The sequence below is a fragment of the Petromyzon marinus genome, chromosome 49 (assembly GCF_048934315.1).
Source record: "Petromyzon marinus isolate PM22_M1 ecotype Great Lakes invasive population chromosome 49, UKy_Petmar_22M1.pri1.0, whole genome shotgun sequence".
NCBI classification, from domain to species: Eukaryota; Metazoa; Chordata; class Hyperoartia; order Petromyzontiformes; family Petromyzontidae; genus Petromyzon; species Petromyzon marinus.
Genome location: NC_133715.1, coordinates 2291286 through 2313927, shown reverse-complemented (window position 1 = coordinate 2313927; position 22642 = coordinate 2291286). Strand labels below are relative to the sequence as shown.

Here is a 22642-nt window from a genome sequence, read left to right as displayed (position 1 = left end):
GGTAGATACTAATATCATAGCGCTTACATAGTATTATTGGAGCGCGGTGGGGGGATGGTAGGGGATGGGGGATAGAGGCCCAGCCCCCAGCCTGCCAAGGTGCCACCTCGGCCGGCAATCTAGGCGAGGCCGGGGGCTCTGCACGGGACTAGGCCTCACCACGCCACTCTGTCAGGTGAGTACTTTGTGCTATAGAGTCGATATATACTGCTATAGCGTCAGCATATACTACTGTGGGTGATAGCAGGTACCACCACAGTCAGTATACACTGCTGTTATCATAGCAGGTACCACCACAATCAATATTCACTGCTGTAATCATAGCAGGTCCCACCACAGTCAGTATGCACTGCTGTAATCATAGCAGGTCTCACCACAGTCAGTGTGCACTGCTGTAATCATAGCAGGAACCACCACAGCAGTATGCACTGCTGTAGTGAAAGCAGGTATCACTACAACATGCACTGCTGTAAGCAGGTACCACCGCAGTCAGTATGTAGATACTACTGTACAACCTGCAGCTCTGGAGCCCTGAGCCGCAGGTTGTACAGTAGATACTACAGTAGATACTACAGTAGATACTACTGTACAACCTGCGGCTCCGGATCCGCAGGTTGCCGACTCCTGGCACAGAACAATGTGGAAACTTTCTTCCATTGTTGGCTCCACCCTAACGCTGCCTCACTATTCGCAACTGTGGCTGCATTGAATACATTTTGGCGGAACAGATGTAATTCTTCCCTGGTTCCAGAGACGACCCTGAATGAATTTGCAAAACCTGGAATGGGGTCAATTTTAGTAATGGGTCAAAAAGTAATCACTTTGCCAAAAAGTGGCAGAATGACAGCCAAAATAACGCCATTAATTGGTTTACACTTGATTCTGGAAGAACCCGCAGACTGATTGAACAAGATGTTACATTTGTCAGTATTAAAATAACTTTGTTTATTATTTTATCTATGAAATTGATACTGATTCGGCACCTCCAGTTTAAAGTTCACAAATCGCGTGCATGCAAATCGTGCCACTATTCCAAATGCTACCAAAGGGTACGCTGACTTCAGCTGAGCAAAGTGTATCCTTGTAAGGGAGTCCAAGCGAGTCGTCCTGCTGAGGGAACTTGATTCTTCCAGTAACGCGCACTTCGTAACACGAATTCGGTAACCCACACTCGTAGCAACCTCGTTCTTCACCAACTTTTACAACTACAAAATTAAACCATTTTTATTTTACAAGGTAAGGCCCACTGAGCTACATAGCTCTTTTTTAGAAGCGACCTGACCACAAATGATAGCTCAACGAAGTGGCTTATCACGTGAAAATGTATAGCAGCAGCCAAATACCCTAAGCGCATGATGATTGTAAATGTGGAGAGGAAAACCAGAGGACCCGGAGAAAACTCCATGCGACCATGGGGAGAGAAATGTCAACTTCAGATATACAGTTGTCAGGGTCGGGTTCGAACCCACGGCTTCCTGTATACCAGGCGAGGTCGTTAACATCTCCTAGCCAACGCGGTACCCTCCCTGAGCCTCAAACGTTCAGAACACACCCCTTATCGATTCTACCCTCCCGCCCACACCTGCTGGAACCTTTGTGTTATCTCCAAACTCCCTATCTCCATTTTTGCGCGCTTTCGCTAGCGCCGTCTCTTCATTCGTTATTTGCCTTTGGGTGGGGTCCCGCGTCCTTGCGTGACCCCACCCCCACCCCCATCGTCTTGCCTATGGTGCCGTGTTCCCCCACTTCACCTCGGCGTGCCCCTCACCCCTCCGGTAACCAGAGCCACAAGCCACAGGCATTTCTTGGTGCCTGGGGTAAGGTGCCATGGCTAGCCCTCCCCAGCCCGCCCCAAATATCAATTTCAATTTATATGGCACTTAGTATGATAATACTTGAAACAATCGCTTAGTATGTGGTATAATATATATTTCTATATTTAGCATTTCTAATGAAAATGACACCAGACATGAATGCATTGTTTTAATAACACCACGATCAATTGTCCCACACATAAACCAATTAATAGTCAATTGACGAATATTTTAATTATACTCTTTGATTATGTTCAAAATTTATACAATATTGTACTTCACATGAACGATTACAATATCGGACAATGTTCCACCATCAAAATACAAATACCATTTTCAATATTTTTTATGGCAGAAATGGCATACAAATATTTCCATACATTGTGTTTATATTTCAGACATACCACAAAACTAATGGCAACTATTTATTTTAATCTGTAATGTTTAATCCACGCACATGTGACGAGCTTCATCAATATTTGTCAGATGACAGAAGTCCTCCATCGTGACAATGTCAGAGCCCAATAATGCCGCACTGCACGTGACCATGAGGACCATCTTGAGTGGACTGTGCCATCCTACTATTTTTATTTCATCAGGTAAGGCCCACTGAGTTATATAGTTATTTTTAAGAAGCGACCTGGCCACAAATGACAGCCCAATGAAGTGGCTTATGTGCACATTTAAAGCAGACAAATACTCTTAAGCGCATGTTTCTAAACGTGGAGAAAAAATCCACACGACCACGGGGAGAACATTCAAACTCCAAATATACAAGCGTCAGGGTCGGGATAGAACCCACGACCTCATGGATACCAGGCGAGGTCGTTAACATCTCGCCACCGTGGCGCCCCCATCCAATCCATTGTACAGGGTGGTCCCAGACATCTGGGTGGTCCAGATGTCATGTGGACCCCATTTAATTGACCCCTCACATTTTTATTTCTGTTTTAAACAAACATTACTTTAAAAAATATTAAGTTTTAGAGACTCAAATGTGGGTCACAAGACATGTGGACCAACCTGAACAGCCCATATTCGGAATCCGTAGATTTGTATCTGTTCAGCCCTTTGAAGTACTGTAATTGCTTACATTGGCAACATTTTGAAAAAAATACATCACTGCCTGTAGGAGTCCCATTTACACCGATGTATAATTTAATCATAATGGCCGGCCTGCGCTCAGTTCGTTGCTGGTGCAAGTGCGTAGTAGAACAGGATGGGAGACTATCGGTTAAGTAAAAGTTACAAAGAAAACAGGGGGGAGCTTTAACTTCATTTTATGGCATCCCGTCATGGAACACGACACCTGTTCCAGAGATAAAGAATGTCAATGTGCTCTCAGGTACTAGACTGATAATAATCCTTACCAGTGGTGGCATAAATGTTTATTACCATGAGCATATCACGTAGCACTACGAGACGCAACGCTTGGGTGATCCAGGGTGTGAGCGGCTACCATCGTGGGGACTGCTTAACGTCTATTTGGCTGTTAGCATTAGGGCAAGTCTTTAGCACAGGTTGACTAGTTTATTTAGGACTAGCAGTCAAGCTTGTGTTGGGAGCTAGTTGGCTAGTGCGGCTATAAGATGGGATAGTGTCAAAGCCTGTTTGACTTAAATCTAGAATGGACCTGTTTGACTTGTTCATTTAGGACTAGGGATAATGTTAGGGCCTGGTTGGCTAGTGTGTTTAGGGTTCGTGTTTCGTGCTGAATGGCTAGTGTGGTTGGAATTGGAGATATAGTGTTTGGGGCTGGACGGCCAGTTTACTTAAGACCAGTGTTGTGGTTAGTGTTAAGAACTCGTTGGGTAGGGATAGTGTTAGAGCCTGGTTCGTTAGTGTGTCTAGAGATAGGGCTAAGTGTTAGGTACTGGGTTGCTCGTGTCATGACACGTGTTAGGGGCTGCGAGTGTGCTTAGCGGTCTGCCTCGTGAGAGCTCGGATCTAATTCACTTGTGCACTACGCGCCCTAAGAGTTTAACATGATTAACCATTCGTGTCCTTCACTGTTCTTTTAGCATGGCTACTGTTGTTAGAGATAGGGCTGGAGTGTGATTGGCTGTTGTGGTTAACGTTAGGGCCAGTTAGTGCTCAGGGCTGCTTGGTTCAATTTAGTTCACAAGGACAGAGTTATACAGCATCTACATTCATATGCACACATGGACTGGTGAACTAATTATAGGTAATATGCCCAACATAGATTTGAAGTTTTCGTGACTGCAATTATCCATACTCTTTGGTTCTTTAGGTAAAGTCACGTATGTAAAGAAAATAATAATAAATAAAATAAGAATAATCAAATCAAGACGTTTCGGAGGCAACACAAGCTTCCTTCATCAGGTGTAAAAAGGCACAGCAAAATAACTGTAGCCGTGATTTGATTATTTTTTTTATTTTTATCTACCTGGCTTTACCTAAAGAACCAAAGAGTATGCCCAACATAGTCAATATTTCCACACGAGCAAAAAACAACAGGTAAACGAAACAGGTGCAATTATTTATTTATTTTACCGGATAAGGCCCACTGAGCTATACTGCTCTTTATCATAAGCGACCTGGCCACAAATGATAGCTCAATTAAGTGGATTATCACGTGGAAATGTAAAGCAGTCAAATACTCTAAATGTACGTTTATAATGTGGAGGGGGAAAAAAGGCATTCCTTGTAAACAATTTAGCATTTTAAAGTACACATTTATTTGAAGTATTGATTTCTCAAATCCCACAATGATTGTGTAGTAAAAGGTTGGTCTTGTATCGGACACGTGGCATATGGCCCATTCACGTACTTGAATAAAAAATGTTCTCCCACATCATGCAAATCTCTCTCGCTGTTTGGTGTGTGTATTTTTAAGTCGTTTGATATTTTAATAGAATTTTAGTTTAAAGCTTTCGTGACTGCAGTAATTCATATTCTTAGCTCTTTCGGTAAAGTCACGTTGAAGGGAAACAATAAAATAATAAAATATATATATAAAACAATTAAATTCTCACGACGTTTCGACCATAACACAAACGGTCATCATCAGGTGTGAAAACCAACGGCAAGAAAAAAATTTTCACACCTGATGATGATCGTTTGTGTTATGGTCGAAACGTCGTGAGAATTTTATTTTTTATATATTTTATTATTTTGTTGTTTCCTTTCAACGTGACTTTACCGAAAGAGCTTTAATAGAATTGTTTACAAATCTGCGATACAATAAAAAAAAAAATTCTTAAGCAGAGAAAGCAAGGCAAATTACATGCACACACGCGTCTGGCAGTACATTTCACCGACATGCATTAAGCAGGTTTTCTTTATTCATAAAAAAACCTGCACGCAAAGTGGACAAGACATTAAGCCACGTCACGTTGTACGCAACAACGAAATTATGTATTCTTGGTTCTTTCGGTAAAGTCATGTTGAAGGGAAACAAAATAATAAAATATATAACAATAAAATTCTCACGACGTTTCGACTGCAACACAAGCAGTCATCATCAGGTGTGAAAACCAACGGCAAGAACATTGTTTTTCACACCTGATGATGACTGCTTGTGTTGCAGTCTATACGTCGTGAGAATTGTATTGTTTTATATATGTTATTATTTAATTGTTTCCCTTCAACGTGACTTTACCGAAAGAACCAAGAATATGAATCACTGCAGTCACGAAAGCTTTAAATCAAAACGAGTTTTATTTAATTAATTGAACTTTGTTTATTTGATTGTCCATGCAATAAAACACAAACGTGGATAACACCGGGTGTGGGATGGACTCAATTACACCATTAACTAAGGGACATCTATATTCGATGTTTTAGCTAAGCGACAAAACTAAACTTTGTTTATTTTACTAGGTAAAGCCCAACTGGGCTATAAAGCTCTTTTTCAGAAGCGACCTGGATATCACAAATGATAGCTCAACGAAGTGGCTTATTAGCATCACGTGAAAATTTACAGCAGCCAAATACCCAAAATACGTGATTATAAATGTGGAGGGGAAAAAAGCCGGAAGAAAATACACGCAATCACGGAGGGAACATGCAAACTCCAAATATCCAACAGGCGTCAGGGTCGGAATCGAACTCACGACCTCCTGTACGCAGGCGAGGTAGTTAACATCTAGCCACCGTGGCAAACGAGAATGAGCCCTCAAGGGATGGTGACATTGAAAAGGCAATCGATATAAAGCACCTTGTAAAAGTCTTACAGCCAGGATCATGGTCATACATTTGAGGCAATGATGCAAATTCTGCAGCTGTTGCACAGGTTTCTCCCTTGTGTGGGCTCATCAGCACAGCGCAGTACATTTTACCCATTGCCACGGCGACATCCCCTGCTGTTGTAAACCGTTCACCTGGAGCCGAATCCGATCAATTTCGCAACTTTGTTTGCACAGCGGCCACGTGATGGAAAGTCGCGGAAGGAGTCTTGATTAAAGCGGACAGATGTTCACCGCTGTTAACCGATCGTTGGTCCGAATTCACTCATTTCCTTTCCCTTCGATAATCGGTGTTTGCAGGTCTACATTGCACACGCTTTGTCAATAATGATATCCAAAATGTGCCGTGTAACTGTGAGAAAAATACAAAAAAACAGATCCACCGCACCCCCTCTGCCCTTTGTACAGATAGCGCGCGTGTGTGTCTCGTGTATGGGGAGCGGTGGTGTAGTGGTTAGCGCTACGCTGCGCTACGAACCCGGCGATACGAGTTCGATTCCCGTTCACGGCCACCAACACCGGTGGCGGTTATCTGAACCTGGTGCAGTGTAGCAAACATCGCCACTGGGGAGACAAAGGCGGTCCGGCGTGGTGCTGGCCCTCTCGAGTATCGAGCTGGCCTTCATAGATGCTACTCGCTAACAGCACTTGCCCCAACAGCTTGTTAAGGCTACACGGGGGATCTTTGTCTTTTTAGTATATAACCCCATAGCTTTGGGGGGAGGTGGAGGAGCGTTCCATACAAGGCCAACATCAACTGAAGACTAAGAGCCCCAGCCCTGCTAAATACTTATTATAGTCAAGCCCAAAGAAAGTGTTGGTACAAACATGCGTGCGATTAGGTGATGAGTGTCGCAGCCTTTCCTCGTACACACAGCAGGGGGGTGGTGTCCAGAGCCAAAGCGAATCGAAGTTGCCGCGAGTAACGATGGCCCCGTGTCGTATATGTCTGAGAATGGTTTCTAAATTATTACAATTATATAATTCGTGTAAAAAATGTAAGTTAGGATTGTATCATAGGAATTGAGATGAACACCCTCTTAACAATTTGAATTCAAATTTAACCTTAAGATTTATATTCCCAACGTCAATTGCACAACCTTACTATTTTAAATGAATTTTATTTGCCATTTCATTTGAATGACTTAATCACACCAAGCTGCTTTGAAGATTATCAATTTAAAGCAGCCTTCGAACGCGTGTGTGAATAAGTGGTTAGTTGGCATGGCTAGATGGGGGAATGGGGCGAGTGGAATTTGATGGTTGTGGTGGAGAGATGGTGGTGGTGGAGAGGTGGTGTGGTGGTGGAGATGGTGGCGGCGGTGGAGAGATGGTGGTGGAGAGATGGTGGTGGTGGTGGAGAGATGGTGGTGATGGTGGAGAGATGGTGGTGGTGATAGTGGAGAGATGGTGGTGGTGGTGGTGGAGAGATGGTGGTGGTGGAGGTGTCCACGCCGAACACGACGGTTGCGTGGTGGCACTCCGCCTGCACCCATGCGTAGCCAACCGCGCTCATTGGAGGCTGCGCTGGAGGTGGGCAAGCGACTCAGAGTCCACGCATGAACGCCTGGGGGACCAGGAGGGTGAGCAGCAGCAACCCCAGCGCCGGGATGGGCGTCGACGCAGAGGAGGGGGTCGTTTTCGGCGCTGGCACCTTGGTGGTCGTCGTTGCGAGCGTGCTGGGCTTGATGCTGGTGCTCACCGTGGTTGTGCCACCGGTCGTGAGGTTGCTCTGCTGTGGACAATTGAACGCCTCGCGTTCGTGATGTTGGCAAACTGCCACCGTGGACTGGACCACGGCGGTGATTTTTCCGTGACAAAAGTAAATAGATCGTGAACGTTTAACACGTAGTGGTAGTAGTAGCGGGGCTTTCACGACCAGTGTTATCCACAATAAAGGCCTTTGGGTCAGATCGCGTGAATATACATTTGTCGTTAAACCCGCCACCACCCGATACAACCAATTTGCATGTTTTGTTTGCGTAACAAACCTTACTAATTGGCTGTATCGGGTGGTGGCGGGTTTAACGACGCATTTATATTTACGCGATCTAACCGAAAAACCTCTATTATGGAGCTAATAAACGTTTAACTTTAGTTACTGCAAACTAAGAATAAACATTTGCCCCAGCAGATCGAACACCATGCAAATAATACGACTGCAATTACTTCACGAGACAAACAACTAGAAAATAAAGCTTCTGACATTTGGCTATGAATGCATTTTGAAAGAGAATGTCATGAATTATATTTGAAGGATCTGTAAGCAACTTGGAAGTTCGGAATAGAGCGTGGAAAGAAAGTGGTGTAGATGCATTCACGAACGTCGGTTTGTGATGGGTGGGATACTTGTGCAGCCTAGAAGAGGGCAGGTGACCGAGATGGCCATTGCAGTGGCACCCAGAGGTCATGGCCAAGGGAAAGACCTACATTCGCGTGCTGCTGCTGCTGCTGATGATGATGACGAAGCTATCCGAGAGGATCTTGGAGGTTTAGCAAAATCTCAGAGATCGAGCAGAATGAGGTGATGGTGAGGTGTGATGGCATCGTCAGAAATGGCCGAAATCTCGTCTCGATCTCGTCGCAAGTCGCCTCCATCTCTGCGTTATCTGCCAGGCCAGCTTCCAAATGGCTGAACGACAAGTATGCGCCACCACCCTCCCAACTCTAACGTGGGACAAATGTATATTCGCTTAAAAAATAAAAATAAACCTTTTTCAACTGACTCGTCTTTACAATTCTTAAAGACGAGTCCGTTGAAAAAGGTTACTTATTATTTTCTTCTTCTACTTCAAGGAAAGGAATCGTACATCAGAGACAGTGGCGGCGATTCTAAGACACTCGCAGAAAACCAACAGCACCATTCGGGGGTAACCACCAATATGGAGTTGTGGTGCGGGCACCCACATCCACACCCTCAGTCTAAGATCCCATCATTGCCGAAGTGGAATTTAACTCTAAGAGTAGACCTTGAAGGTCAACTGTTAACTGCAACTGCTTCGGGATCTGGCAACAAAGGAAAGAAAGAAGGAAGCAATGGCAACAAGGTCTGGTGATGGCATTAACAGCGCTGGCCACGATGACCTCTTCATTTTAAATCGAAGACCTCCCCAGCCGCTCCGAGTAAGCTGCCTCTGAATCGGTTACGAACCCCCCCCACCCTTCCCCCATACAATCAACAAAGATCAGAGAGAGTCAAACAACATTTGCCTAATCATAACTGTTGCAATTATATTTCAAGTACATCGTCACACAATCGTCAAGGGGACGGCTCACCAGAAATACTTTGTCGGAGATTAAATGTACTATTTTGTACGACTCTATGCTGAATGAAATCACATTCTTGGGTTACCCCAATTTATACAACAATTTATTTTCGCCGCTTGCAAATATACATTTTCAATAAAGATAGACGAAGAGAGGGTAGAGTCGATTCATTTCACATATCTGCAGATCATTTAACCACATTGACTGGATGGCCCGAAGAACCCACAACGTTACAGGCATGCTGGTGATGATGATGGATTCAGGCAAACGTATATTCCTTTGTAAAATTAAAAACACATCATCGGCCCTCAAAAGTCAGTGCAGTCGTTTAACATAACATTTTAGAGCAACACTTCTAAGAACTCACGGAGGTGAAGATAATAAAAAAGACGTGTATGCTTACAGAAGCCGAAATCACTTGGATGAACGCTGGAAAAACGATTAGCAGCAGCAGGATTGTGGAGGTCTTCATGTCTGCTTTGAAAATGAGCAGCAACAGTGACTTTAGAAAAAGCAGTTACGTTAAATTATGTTCACGTGCGTCTTCACTCCGACTGTGTCTGAGCTGGAGTTTTAAGCTGTGATCTCAGGCTATGTCGCTTTAAAAAAAAAGGATTGAGATCCTTGTATTCTGACTGCTGTTTAAATAGCTTTCGGTTTCTTATCTTTTCTGTCGTAAAACCTGGCTATTTAGAAACACGCCTCCCAACACAGTCATGCCATTTACTTCTGCAAATGTTTGCCAATGTGGCATTGCAATAAAAGGTTTGACGACAACGCGTGATATATTCCTGATGATAAACATTGCTCATCCTTTACTTCTGCACAATAATCGTTCTTACAATTAAACACGTAGGAGGCTTTTGCGACCAATATCATCCATAATAGAGGTTTTTGGGTTAGATCGCGTAAATATATAAATGTGATGACTAGGCACTACGTTGTAATGACTAGGCACGAGGTTGCCAAAATTATTGAGAACAGCAAATTGCCAAAATCAAATATTTACTTCAGTGAAGCAAAAGCCTTAAGAGAATTGAGAGCAAATATATATATCCAAATGCTTGCTGCTGATAAGGGCCGATCAACTGTTGTGATGCCCCTTGGGGACTATGATAATAAAATCAAAGATTCACTCGATAAATTAAACGAGACCCAACCAGCACCTTGGAACGTAAAACAACGGCAATCATTGCCAAGTCATCAATTCCCAAAGAAGAGCAATACCTGATCAAACCAAGGGCATAAAAACCACCAAGACTTTATGGGCTACCAAAAATTTACAAACCTGATGTTCCATTAGGACCCTTAGTTAGTACAATAGGCTCTGCCAGGTACAAATGAGCACAATACGTAACGAAACCAATACAGCCCTACATCGGTAGGACTTCTTTGTTCATCAAAACTCTGAACATTTAAATATAATTAAATATATTAAGCTTAACCCTAATGATATTCTCGTAACTGTTGATGTGACCTCTCTGTTCAAGAGGGTTCCAGTCAACGAGTCAATTAAATTACTCGACACTCTGGTAACGAACAAAGGTTTAGCCAAAGAAATCCCAAGACTAGCTGAACACTGTCTAAGGAACACTTATGTTTTGTGGCAAGGTGACTTCTATATGTGGCACATTAGGAATGGATCACTCTTTTAATTATATCCTTGTGCAGCGAGAGAGTAAAGTGTGGTTCTGTGAAAATCCTTATTGCTGTGCAGTGCATCAATGCATGTGTAGTAGTCGTAGATGGAGACGGAGTCGTGGTAGTAAGCAAATACTTTTATTTATATCTTATCACAACTCACTAGGTTCCTAACACGAAGGGGTAATGGCCCCTTCTACCCACAACCTGAGGAGGAACAGCCTCCGGGCTATCGTACCCTAGCCGTTGGCCCGACTACTGCTATAGCCCTCCGGCTAACTGGACCGGTGCCAGCCGAGGCAGACCCACGGCTAGTACCGGTGGGTCTCTGACCATTGGCCCGTCCAGACCCGGCCCTGAGAAGGACGTCGGGCTGATGGAACCTCAGGGTCCTAGCCTACAGACCACTGGCACCACACTGAGCCCCGGCCCTCAGAAGGATGTCGGGGCTTGGGGTGCAGGGTCTCTACTTCTTCAGGCGGCTCCCCGGCTTCGGCTTGAGACCAACTCCCAACTGCTCTCAGGAGCCCGCCTTTTATACGATTCCCCCGCCGAGGGGCGGGGGTCCCGAGGGATCACAGATCCCTCGCAGCCCCCTCCCCTCAGGAGAGGTGCTGGCCACAGGAAGCCCAACAATCTGTGTTTGTTCGATCCCACTTTCTGTCTAGGACCAGGGTTCTGGGGGATCCCACACACACACTTCACAGCCTCCACCCCTCAGGCAGGGTCTTGATCAGGGATACCAATGACCCCGTTCTGGTAAGTACTGTGTAGTGTGTGCATGTGTACAGAGTGACCACAACACATGTATGTACAGCAGCATGTGACGACTGAGTTGGGCCTGTAGGTGGCTGGCAGAGTTATTGAATAACCGCACTTGTACACCAGTCACGTGGTTAATGGCGACTCGGTTCAAGAATTGCTGTGTGACACACGTGCTGTTGCATCTTACAAATTAACCACTATAAATGTGTTTTCCCTCGATTTGGAGCACCTGCCCACATCCTTAATTTCGAGTGTGCAACATATAAACAAAAGGAAGGAGCAGCAATGGGCTCTCCTTTGTCTCCTGTGATAGCGAATTTGTACGTGGAAGATTTTGAAATAAAAGAAATAGCTTCAAGCACACTAAAACCATCTGCTTGGTTTAGATATGTGGATGACACATTGGTGGTCTGGCCACACGGCAAATATACACTGAACGCATTTCTAAATCATCTCAACCCGCCAAACCCATCCATCCAGTTCACCATGGAAGCGGAAGCTGACAGAACTCTACTATTTCTGTATATTCTGCCCGGACGGGGTAGAAATGGTAAAATAACACACAGTGTTTACCGAAAGAAAACGCATACTGACGCCAATCTGAATGCAGAGTCACACCATCACCCCACACAGAAATCTGCTGTTATCAAGACGCTCATTCATCGAGCTAAGAAAGTGTCAGATGGTGACAGTGTGAGAAGTGAAATTCAACATGTTAAAGAAGCGCTGCAAATGAACGGTTACAATGATGCACAAATCCACAGGGCATTGAATACCAAAACCAAATCAAATAGCAAGAGCATTGAAACTGCCCAAGTAATTAAAACGATCAAAATACCGTATATAACGGGAATAACTGATAAACTAGCCAGATGTTTGGAAAAACACAACATCCGAGTCAGATTTGGCTCAGGTACATAAAATACAGAAATTAATATCTGGTACAAAAAGATGTATTACCGAAGCTATCAACAGAAGGTGTGTACAGGATTAACTGCACGTGTGGTAAATGTTATGTTGGGCAAACAAGACAAATGATCAGCACGAGACTAAAAGAACATCAGAGAAATATTAAATTCTCCCAAATGCAACTGTCAGCAGTAGCAGAACACGCGTGCCAACAAGGACACTCAATTGCTTTTGATTATGTTGAAGTTTTGTGCAAAACTAGCTAATTCTGGCCAAGACTAATTAGAGAATCTATAGAAATTTGAAGAAAAAAATAACTTGACCGTTCAGATAGCTACCACCTTAGTGCGGCATGGAAGCGAATAATCAAATAATACATTATTTAAATGCATGCCTACAAAGGGCAGCGTACTTCAATAGGGATTACCGTTGGTAGGGCTATTGTATTAAACACAATAGACAGGAAGGACAAGTTTAAAGGGCTTGCGTAATTAACATGCATAATGTACGTTGCCTCAGTCATCCCCCCCCTCCCCCCACATTGTGCAAGAGCGCAGATGGGTGGTCAACACATCTACGCCTCTGTACAAGTAATGAAACAGTAAGACTTCTCCACAAATCTGGCTGTCGCCTGATGAAGCTAGTTGTAATTACTGGCGAAACGTCGTACTCAGTTTGTAAATGTTGTGGCTTGGCTCTCCAACACACCGGTGTGCTGTACTAGTGACGAATTGGCCACGTTCTGTTTACGTGACAACCCTTACTAGTTGGCTGTGTCGGGTGGTGGCGGGTTTTAACGACACATCTATATATTTACGCGATCTAACCCAAAAACCTCTGTTTTGAATCGTTCTTACCTTTGCACATGTTATGTAATGTAGTTTAAGATAAAATATGCAGCGCACACCAACGGAATTTTAGCATTTGTAGCTATTTAATTGTAGTAATTTACCAAAATTAGGGGGGGGGGGGGGGTTATAATATTGTTGTTAATCATGTTGGATCCAAATGGCTTGTTCAAGATTAATTATATTTTCATGGGTTTGTGCGAGTTGTTCATTCAGGGCTGTAATAATTTTCTCTGTGAATGTTAACGTCGATTTACAGTCATATATGAAAATTATTTTCTGTAACAGTAGATATAGCTTAAACAAATTTTGTATTTCGCCAGAAAATCTGAAGACTGCAAAGATAACCACTAAAGGGTGCTGCAGTGGCGAGATGTTAACTCCCTCACCAGGTATACACGAGGTCGTCGGTTCGACCTCGACCCCGACACCTCTATATTTGGAGTTTGCGTGTTCTCCCCGTGGTCGCGAGTATTTTTCTCAGAGCCCTCCGGTTTTTCCCTCCACATTAAGAATCAACATCACGTGTTTAGAGTATTTGGCTGCCATACATTTCCACGTGATAAGCCACTTCGTTGAACTATCACTATTCGTGGCCAGGTCGCTTCTGAAAAAGAGCTGTATAGCTCAGTGGGCCTTACCTGGTAAAATTTACATCGTTTAGTTTCGAGTGAAAACATTAAAATATCGTCATCACCGAAACGCTCTCCTTGTATGTATGAGAGAGGTCAATGAGGTGATGCGGTCTATGGTGGAACATCCGGGTCTGAAGCTGCTCCATTCCATGTGGCGCACTTCGAAAAGTTTATTTTTGATTCTTGCCAGCAAAATTGAGGCAAATAACTTGCAAGGGCAGGAGAGTAGAGTGATGCAATTATAGTTTTTGCACTCATGTCTACCCCCTTACCCTTGATAAAAGGCAGGATGATGCATTTCTTCCAGTCTGCTGGTATCGAGCCTGTCCTCCACGTGTGCTGGAATATCCTTGTTAGCCACTCGATAACGGCTGGGCCTCTGGATTTCAGCGTTTCTGCCGAGATATTGCAAATTCCAGGTGCCCTGCCATTTATCATTTTTCTGACAGCAGCCATCACTTCTTCCTCAAATGGCTTAGAGCAAGAGATACTGGGATCTTCGGTTGCTGTTGCTGAGAGTAGAATTATTTCCAGCGTGCTAGTTTCCGCCTCCTATAACTGCCCAGGCCACCACTGCAGTCCACGATCGGGCTGGAAACTGCGAAATGAGCTCCCCAAAACTGCCTGAAGTTTGCAAAGACTTGACCATTAGCAAGTTATTGCTCTGCTGCTGCAGCTTTCTTCAATGCCCACCGCAGATCGTTACCCTGAATCTGGTCCTTGCATCGCCTTCTCAGGTCCTTGTAGTCTTGGTCAGAGCCTGCTAATCGTGCTTTGCGTTTCTTGTCAATTAGGCTCCATGTCTCGTCACTGATCCACTCTTTTTGATATTTGTACGAGTTCCACGGCGGTTCTTGGCCGCGTTGTTTACAGACTCTCAAAAAATGGTTTCAATGTGTCAGCTCTTCGTTAGATGGGAAATCAGTTGGTAATATCAACCGTGAATTGCTGTTCGAATACCGGGTCTGAGACTTTTTTAATGTTATATCGGGGTCGTAATTTTTTGCTAGGGAATTGTTTGAGTCTGATACCGATGGTTGCGATAACTGGGCGATGATCTGTGTCAAACTCCAAGCTCTGGTAAACTCTGCAATATTTCTTGAGTTAATGAGTATATGGTCAATTTCTTTCTCTGTGTGACCGTCATTTGAAAACCAGGTAAGTCTGTGAATATCATGGCGCTGGAACCAGGAGCCACCAATCGTAAGCCCATTAACTGCGCAGAAATTGAGTAGCTTTTAGAGTTGTCGTTGGGGGTGCCGCTGACATGTGGGCAGATCACAGTTTGGAGACCTTCTCTGGAAGTGCCAGAGACTGCATTGAAATCTCCGAGTCACATAATGAAGTCCCGTCGTTTTGTGAGGTTTAGTGACTGTTCCAGAGACTGGTAGAAGCGGTATTTGATGTTGTCCGGTGCTTCGTTCGTTGGTGAGTATGCCACGGCAATGGGTCAATCGCCTAAGGTTTGCCTGAATCTAGCCATCAGTAGCCCGTCATTCACAAGGTGCCATTCTAATCGGGCTGACTTGGTTGTCCGATCAATGGCAATAGCCACCCCGGCTTGCCATTGAGAGCCATCAGGAGGCCCTGACCACGGGATGCTGTAGTTTCCTGCAGTGGTTTCACCAGCACCACGCCAACGTACCTCCTGGTAGCCCATGATACTGATCCTTGCTCTATCAAGTTCTTTAACGAGTGTGTGAATTGCACCTGGTTGGCAGAGGGGTCCGATGTTCCAGGTTCCAATGCGAGATGGTTTGCGTAGGTTGAGGATTTCGGTCATGTCCACCGTAGCACACTTGTCACAACTGGCCGGTGAAAAACCAGGCTGGGTGCTCCTTGTTAACCCGAGCGATGCAGTATAAAGACGTATTTGATAGTGCCACTCATGGCGAATTTTTGGCAGATATGTTCCCCTGGTCTCTTTAGGGAGGCCAGGGTAGGTAGCTGGGAGACTTGATGTTGGGTTCCCTTGAGCCGGCTACCCAGCTGCTCCTTTAACCTCAGAGCAGAGGGAGCTGTTGCTGAGCATCGGGAGATGTCCACACGGCGGTGGGCCCAGCACACTGCAGCTAAGGGGTCAGCATCTGCTCCCTGACCGGTTATATCGCCGGACATTCGGTCGCATGTTCAGACTCGGCGATGAACAGCCGGGACCACGAGAAGGTGCCTGTACACACATTTGGCAGCGAGAAGCAATAGCAAGACGCATCACTGCCCACCAAACATTGAGAGGGCAATTGTATTTACCTATTTATGAACTTTAATTCGATTCCCGACCGTGGCCAACGTGAATGGCGAGTGATGTGGTCCCACGCCAATCCGCATTGACCAGCACGGGTGAACTATGGTCAAACAACCCCCCCCCCCCCCCCCCCATGATCGACGTGGCATGAGAAGGCGTTAATCCAAAGGTGAATAAACGAAGAGTTGGAAATTCTTATTTTATGAATCGAGGTCAGCCCGTCCTATCAATGGGGTGAATCTTCACAGTAAGCCCTATTGTCTCACTCTTGAATGCATTCGCTGCCCTACGGTCCACACTCACAGCTCACCACTCACCACCAGAAATTAACCATTTCGTGACATATGGGATACAAATACTTATGCAGGTTATTTTAAGAGCATCCATATATCTTCTGCAAGTTTGTTTTGCGAAAGTGAAAACAATATTTTATAATCTTCCAGACAATATTTAATTAACGTATATTCCAGGTGTAATCATGTATGCATATATGTTGACTTATTTCGTACCATACTGTACGTAGGCCAACCGTGCTAATCGGAGGTGTGGGAAACAAATGTATTGACTTTTCCACTGTTGATTACACCGATTGTAATTGCGTAACTTTCCAGAAAGTCATGCATGCTATGAACTTAACATTTCCTCTGTTGATGCGCATTGATTCGCACTGTAGAATATATTGCGGTCTCAACTTTCAATGGCTCCGCTCAGTTTGCATGAGGAAACTCCGAAGTGAACTTTTCAAAGGGGGAATCAGACACGGAGATACGCTCTCAACTAAATTATTCACAACGACAATTCGAAGGCATTTGCTTTTTTATAACATTCGATCGGTGAAATTAAGGGATGAATATAGACAGAATATACTGTATTATCCATCTAATTTCTCCCAATGGCATGGTCATTATGATGACCAAATGGAATTAACTCATACAGATGAAAAGGCCACAACGTTGGGATCAAGATAAATTTGGGATAAACAAAGGTCGCATACAACAAGTTCGCTAAAACGAAATCAGCTTGCAGGTGCGTGATAGATTGTTGGATTTGAGGACGACGAGGGATGGCGACAGCTTGGCAAGACATCCATCCAGCAGTGGATGGATCATGGCTGATCATGATGAATCATTAACATCGTTCACATCCAAACACTGATTGGTGTAGACCAATCAGTTTCAAAGACAATGCATATATTATCAGAGCATAAAGTATTAAAGCTTTCGTGACTGCATAAATTACTCATTGTTTTTTTCACTAAAGTCACGTATGTAGAAATACCATAAAATTATATTAAAATAAATCAATCACGACGTTTCGACCGCAACACAAGAGATCTTCATCAGGTGTATCACGTAATTTTTGCATCACGTAATTTTTTCTTAGGTTTGTTGAATTCTCGTCTCTCATCTTCTTGTTGTATTTACCTCCGTGCAGTCTAACGCTCTCTATGTGGTGCGTAGGTTTCGCCCTATATGCTCCCTCGCTATTTGTTTTTTTACACCTGATGAAGATCACTTGTGTTGCGGTCGAAACGTCGTGATTGATTTATTTTAATATAATTTTATGGTATTTCTACATACGTGACTTTACCGAAAAAACCAATGAGTTATTATCAGAGCATGTTTTTTTTTGCATGTTCACCACAAGTACGTGTGGTTAATGCAGACAGGAATCCTTGAAATAAGTATTCTGTTTGGTGTTTTAACATCTTCACACCTGTTTTATTGCCAGAATGGGTAAATTATATTGTTATATTTTCATACCGGCAAAAAAGGTTCCATACAATCGCATACATGTGTAATGACAGTGCGTCGCCTAGGAGAGACAAGTGGGGACAACAGGATAGGGAGAGCGAGCTCCAGAAAGGTTCGGGAACTTTGCTAGAGAGTTCAAGAACAAAGGCGGGGCCAAGGGCGGGGTGATGGTCATGCCGGAAATAAAAGAGGGGCAAAGGAGCAAGGTTCGGGGCTGTTTGGTGGGGACTCGGGGCCGTCATCGCTGTCTTCTCATGGTTGTCGCTGACTTCCTGTTATCACCGTCTTCTCGTCTTCACTTTCTTCACGGTCTCTGCGTCGGTGCTATGTCGCGACGTGGCGGTCCTAAAGTCAAGTTAAAGTTCAACAAAATAACCCTCTCCAGTTCGTGTCCGAAGTCATTACAAATGCATAACTCTCAATGAATCAATCCGAAAAATACCGGAAAGCATCTCTGGTACCCCCTCACCCCTCTCTCACTTTGCCTCTAGCACATCCTCCGTCTCCTTCAATCGCTCTACGTCCCCTCGTGCCACTCTCAGTGCTGGTGTTCCACAAGGTTCGGTTCTGGGCCCCCTCTGAAATCTATGATCTACTCTTTCTGCTTTACTCATTTTCTTTAGCCGAAGACACCCAATATTTTCTTATCTTAACGTAATTTACATAGCGCCTTAACCTGGGCGCTTTTACAGAGAATTAAGAACGGTACAACGTGTGAATGTAATGGTGATCAGGTGAATAAAATAGACGAGAAGAAGCAATGGGGAGTGGGGGGAGGCGAATCTGTGATGATGCGTTAATTCAGTGAAAGCTAAATTGATGACAGTAAGTGATGATGAAAATATTGAATGATCGGGGTTAATGAGTGATCGCCATGTAATGAGAATATGAAGAGGGAACAGTAACGGTGGTGGTGGTTATGAGGGGGAGCTCAAGGGGTCGTGCGGTGAGCTAGGGAACATTAAGTGAATTTTGAGTGATGAGCCCCTACTGTAATGTACATCTGTTAAAAATAGCTTTATAGCTCATCAGATTCCTCCAGTATAAATCAATATTCGGATTCTGATTGTAATACAGAAGGAGTTTCTCCTCCTGCCCAGAGACTCAACACTGTCATAAACTTAACACTGCCCATAGACTCAGTACTGCCCATAGACTCAACATTGCCCAGACTGAACACTGCCCATAGACTCAACGCCAAACCATAGACTCAACGCCACCCAGACTCGACATAGCCCATAGACTCAATACTGATGTAGCGCTGTCAATAGGGCTATACATGTACTTAACGGGTCGCGCTACTTACCTGCAGTTGCGAACGAGATCCACCAGGGACAATACCTCGGACCGGCAAAGGGGCCGCGAGATTCCCCAGCTCCGAGGCAAAGGGGGGCTACGGGGTGTGCTGGGATCCCCCGGGGCCCCCTTGGAACTCTCTGGAAGGGAGGCGTGGCCGAGGGTGGGCACGGCTCCAGAGCTGTATTAAACGCCAGACATCTGGACGGCTCAGGGGCCAGTTGAAGACTGCAGACCAACTAGCTAGTTGAAGACTGAAGCCCAGCTAGCCAGGACCCTGGGACTCCCCTGACCCGCCGTCCTTGTAAGGGCCCAGTCTGAGCGGCACAGTGGTTGCCTGGGTCAGGTCAGAACAGCCTCCCCTAGGTCACCCTTAGCCAGAGGACCCAGAGACCGTAGCCCAGTAGTAGGGCTCGTCAGTTCGGAGGTGGTACCTCCTTAGGCAGCGGGTGAAGAGGCCGTTACCCCTTCAAGTGTTAGGGTTCGCTACGTGCTGTATCGTGGCCATTGTTAATAAAAGTGTTGCCTCTATCCGATCGTCTCCACTCATAAAACCCACACTACACTGCCATATAGTCAACACTGCCCATAGACTCAACATTGCCCAGACTCAACACTGCCCATAGACTCAATAATGCCCATACTCAGCACTGCCCATAAACTCAATACTGCCATAGACTCAACACTGCCCATCGACTCAACTATGCCCATAGACTCAGTACTGCCCATAGAATCAACATCTCCCGGCTCAACACTGCCCATAGACTCAACACTGCCCATAGACTCAACACTGCCCATAGACTCAACACTGCCCATAGACACAACATTGCCCCTGTACGTTAAAGAGTTCCGCTTCTTAACCTCATTATGTTCCTCTTTTAAAGCCTCACCTCTTCTCTATCGCCCATTCTCTTCCTTTTCCTCCGCTTGTCCCTCCACTCCTTCCTGTCCCTTGCCTGTACTCTTTTGTGATCCCTGAGTACCCCTCTATCGCTGCCACTCATTCCTCAACCCTCGTACGCCCCGTGCCATCAAAATCATTGCATTGTCACCGTTTTTGTAAGCTATGTCAAGCGCCTTGAGTAAAGGCGCTCTCAGAATATAAATTAGACAATGTCGTTTACCAAGCCACAACTGGATGAAGGCCGCCCCAAGCCACGTCAGTCACAGGGCTTGTTTGACCATACGTTACCACGCTGGCGAGTATAGGTTGCTCGGGCAGGAGGCGGGAGGTCAGAATCAGTTGAGATACTGAACTCGTATCGTGTGGACGTGTGTCATCCCTTCCAGGGGTTCCCACGGACACTGACGTGTTTCCCCACATGTCAAACAGGCTTCAATTAAAACGAGATTTAGAAACAGCGTGGCTTTCTCGGGAACACAATCTCTACTGCATCATCATCGTCGTCAATATCATCAGCGGCAGCAGAAGCGGCATTATTTAACGTCCATTTGCTTCACAGCGGACGTTAAAGTTCCCATGACGTCATTCGTTAACCTGCCAAATTCGAAAATGAAATTGCATCACAAATTACTCAATTTGGGATTACACACTGCTATCATCACCCCCACCCCCCTTAATTGCTAAATATTGCCAAGATCCTCCTGAGAGAGAGCCATGAGACTCGGTGAGGCTTCACTAGGTAGGTACAAACGTAATAAAAATCAAATGCTTGGTAAATTAAACTCCATCTCCGTAGCTTATTTCGAACAATTGATGTGCTTTGTGCGCAGACCGGGGGGGGGGAGGTTGATGGACAATAACAGAAGACTCGAAAAGATTGTCATAAAAACCAGAACCGTCTCGTTGAGCAGCAGCATCCATGTATTATCATGATCAGCACAATTATCAACAAAATAGTCATCATCATCTTTTATCACCATTACCACTATCATATTCATCATGCACAAGCATCAGTTTATCAACAACATAATAATTTACCATTATCGTCAATAAATCATCACCATTGTATTAATTTATCATTAAAACAATAACACGATGTAAGACGATGTTTGTTCCTGGGTAGTCTTATTTTCTAATTGATTATTCCTCAAAGGTATATAAAAATGGCTATTATTCCACACAATCTTTGCTTTTGTGACCAGAACTTTACATGAAGGAATGACACAAATGCACACGTTTTCTCATAGGGGTTAGGTGTGGAAGCCTGGGTCCGGGATTGCACCTCCGCCATCTCGTCACCCCACGGGCCACGTGGCAGCGTCGAGGGCCGAAGCTCTCCCGACTCCCGGCGCGCCGTCGACCAGAGAGGTGCGCGGGGAAGCGAGAGCGAGGGAAGCCGCGCGGGAACGGAGGAGCAGTGAGCGCGTGCATGCGGCGAGAGAGAGAGAGAGAGACGGTGACCATTCAGAAGGGAGTGCGGAGCCGAGCAGTCATCACTAAATAAAGGGCGCAAGTCTCAACCTGTCGTGGAAGTCGTTTGTTACACATGTATCTTGGCCCACCTGTGAAGGATGAAGGCAATATAACTCATCTCCCCACATTCTGAGCGTCTGCAGCTCCATCAGCATTGATATCGCCCCTAGGATGAGCATACTGTTCTACAAGCAGGCGTTTTTTTTAATCAGTTGAATGTAAAGAACGCACTCACTCTCAATTTATTTGGCAGACTCGTCGACAACATACTGGTGAAAGAGGTTGGCGCACCGTAATATGTGGTTTCCTCCTTCTCTGTCCATGATCATGAAGGAATAAAAGCCTTTACAGGAGAAAGTTTTGTGAGGATGTCTTTGTCCTGTAGCTTTGGTAATTTGAGGAATCTGGAAGTGGTACCCATCTTGGCCTTGCCACAGTATAATGGGGTATTGTAGGGCATCATATGCTCTGTTTGTCTCAGGAATTCGTTTGATGGTGTTGTCTTGGTATCGAAGCACTAATGTCTCTCTTACCATGTTCCTCACCCACCATAAGAACAAACTCATAATGGTTCGTGACATAAAGTCCTGCACACAAGAGGAAAGTTTGTTGAGGTAACAGACACAATAGCTGTACTTTGTTGTCTTAAGTAATTGAAATAGAGCAGTTAGTATGCAGGGGAAACAAGCGTGTTACATAGTGTATATCTGCTGTAATCAAACATGTTGTTTAAAAAGATAGCGGCGAGCGAAAGTGAAAAATGTAAACAAACTGATAATAGTGACAAAGTCCTGCTTGCAAGAGGAAAGTTTGTGAGGCAAAAGACACAATGTCTGTACTTTGTTGGCCTAGCCAAAATGGGATAGAGCAGTTAGTATGCAGG

General features: G+C 44.8%; 1 long non-coding RNA gene across 1 annotated transcript; it reads right to left on the bottom strand.

The window, feature by feature from the left end:
• Positions 1-1970: 1970 nt before the first annotated feature.
• On the bottom strand, positions 1971-10040 carry LOC142931114 (uncharacterized). The gene is made up of 2 exons (XR_012947126.1): positions 9693-10040; positions 1971-7757 (listed from the first exon to the last, which is right to left on the bottom strand). It is a non-coding gene; the product is annotated as an uncharacterized LOC142931114 (long non-coding RNA).
• Between the last annotated feature and the right edge of the window lie 12602 nt (positions 10041-22642).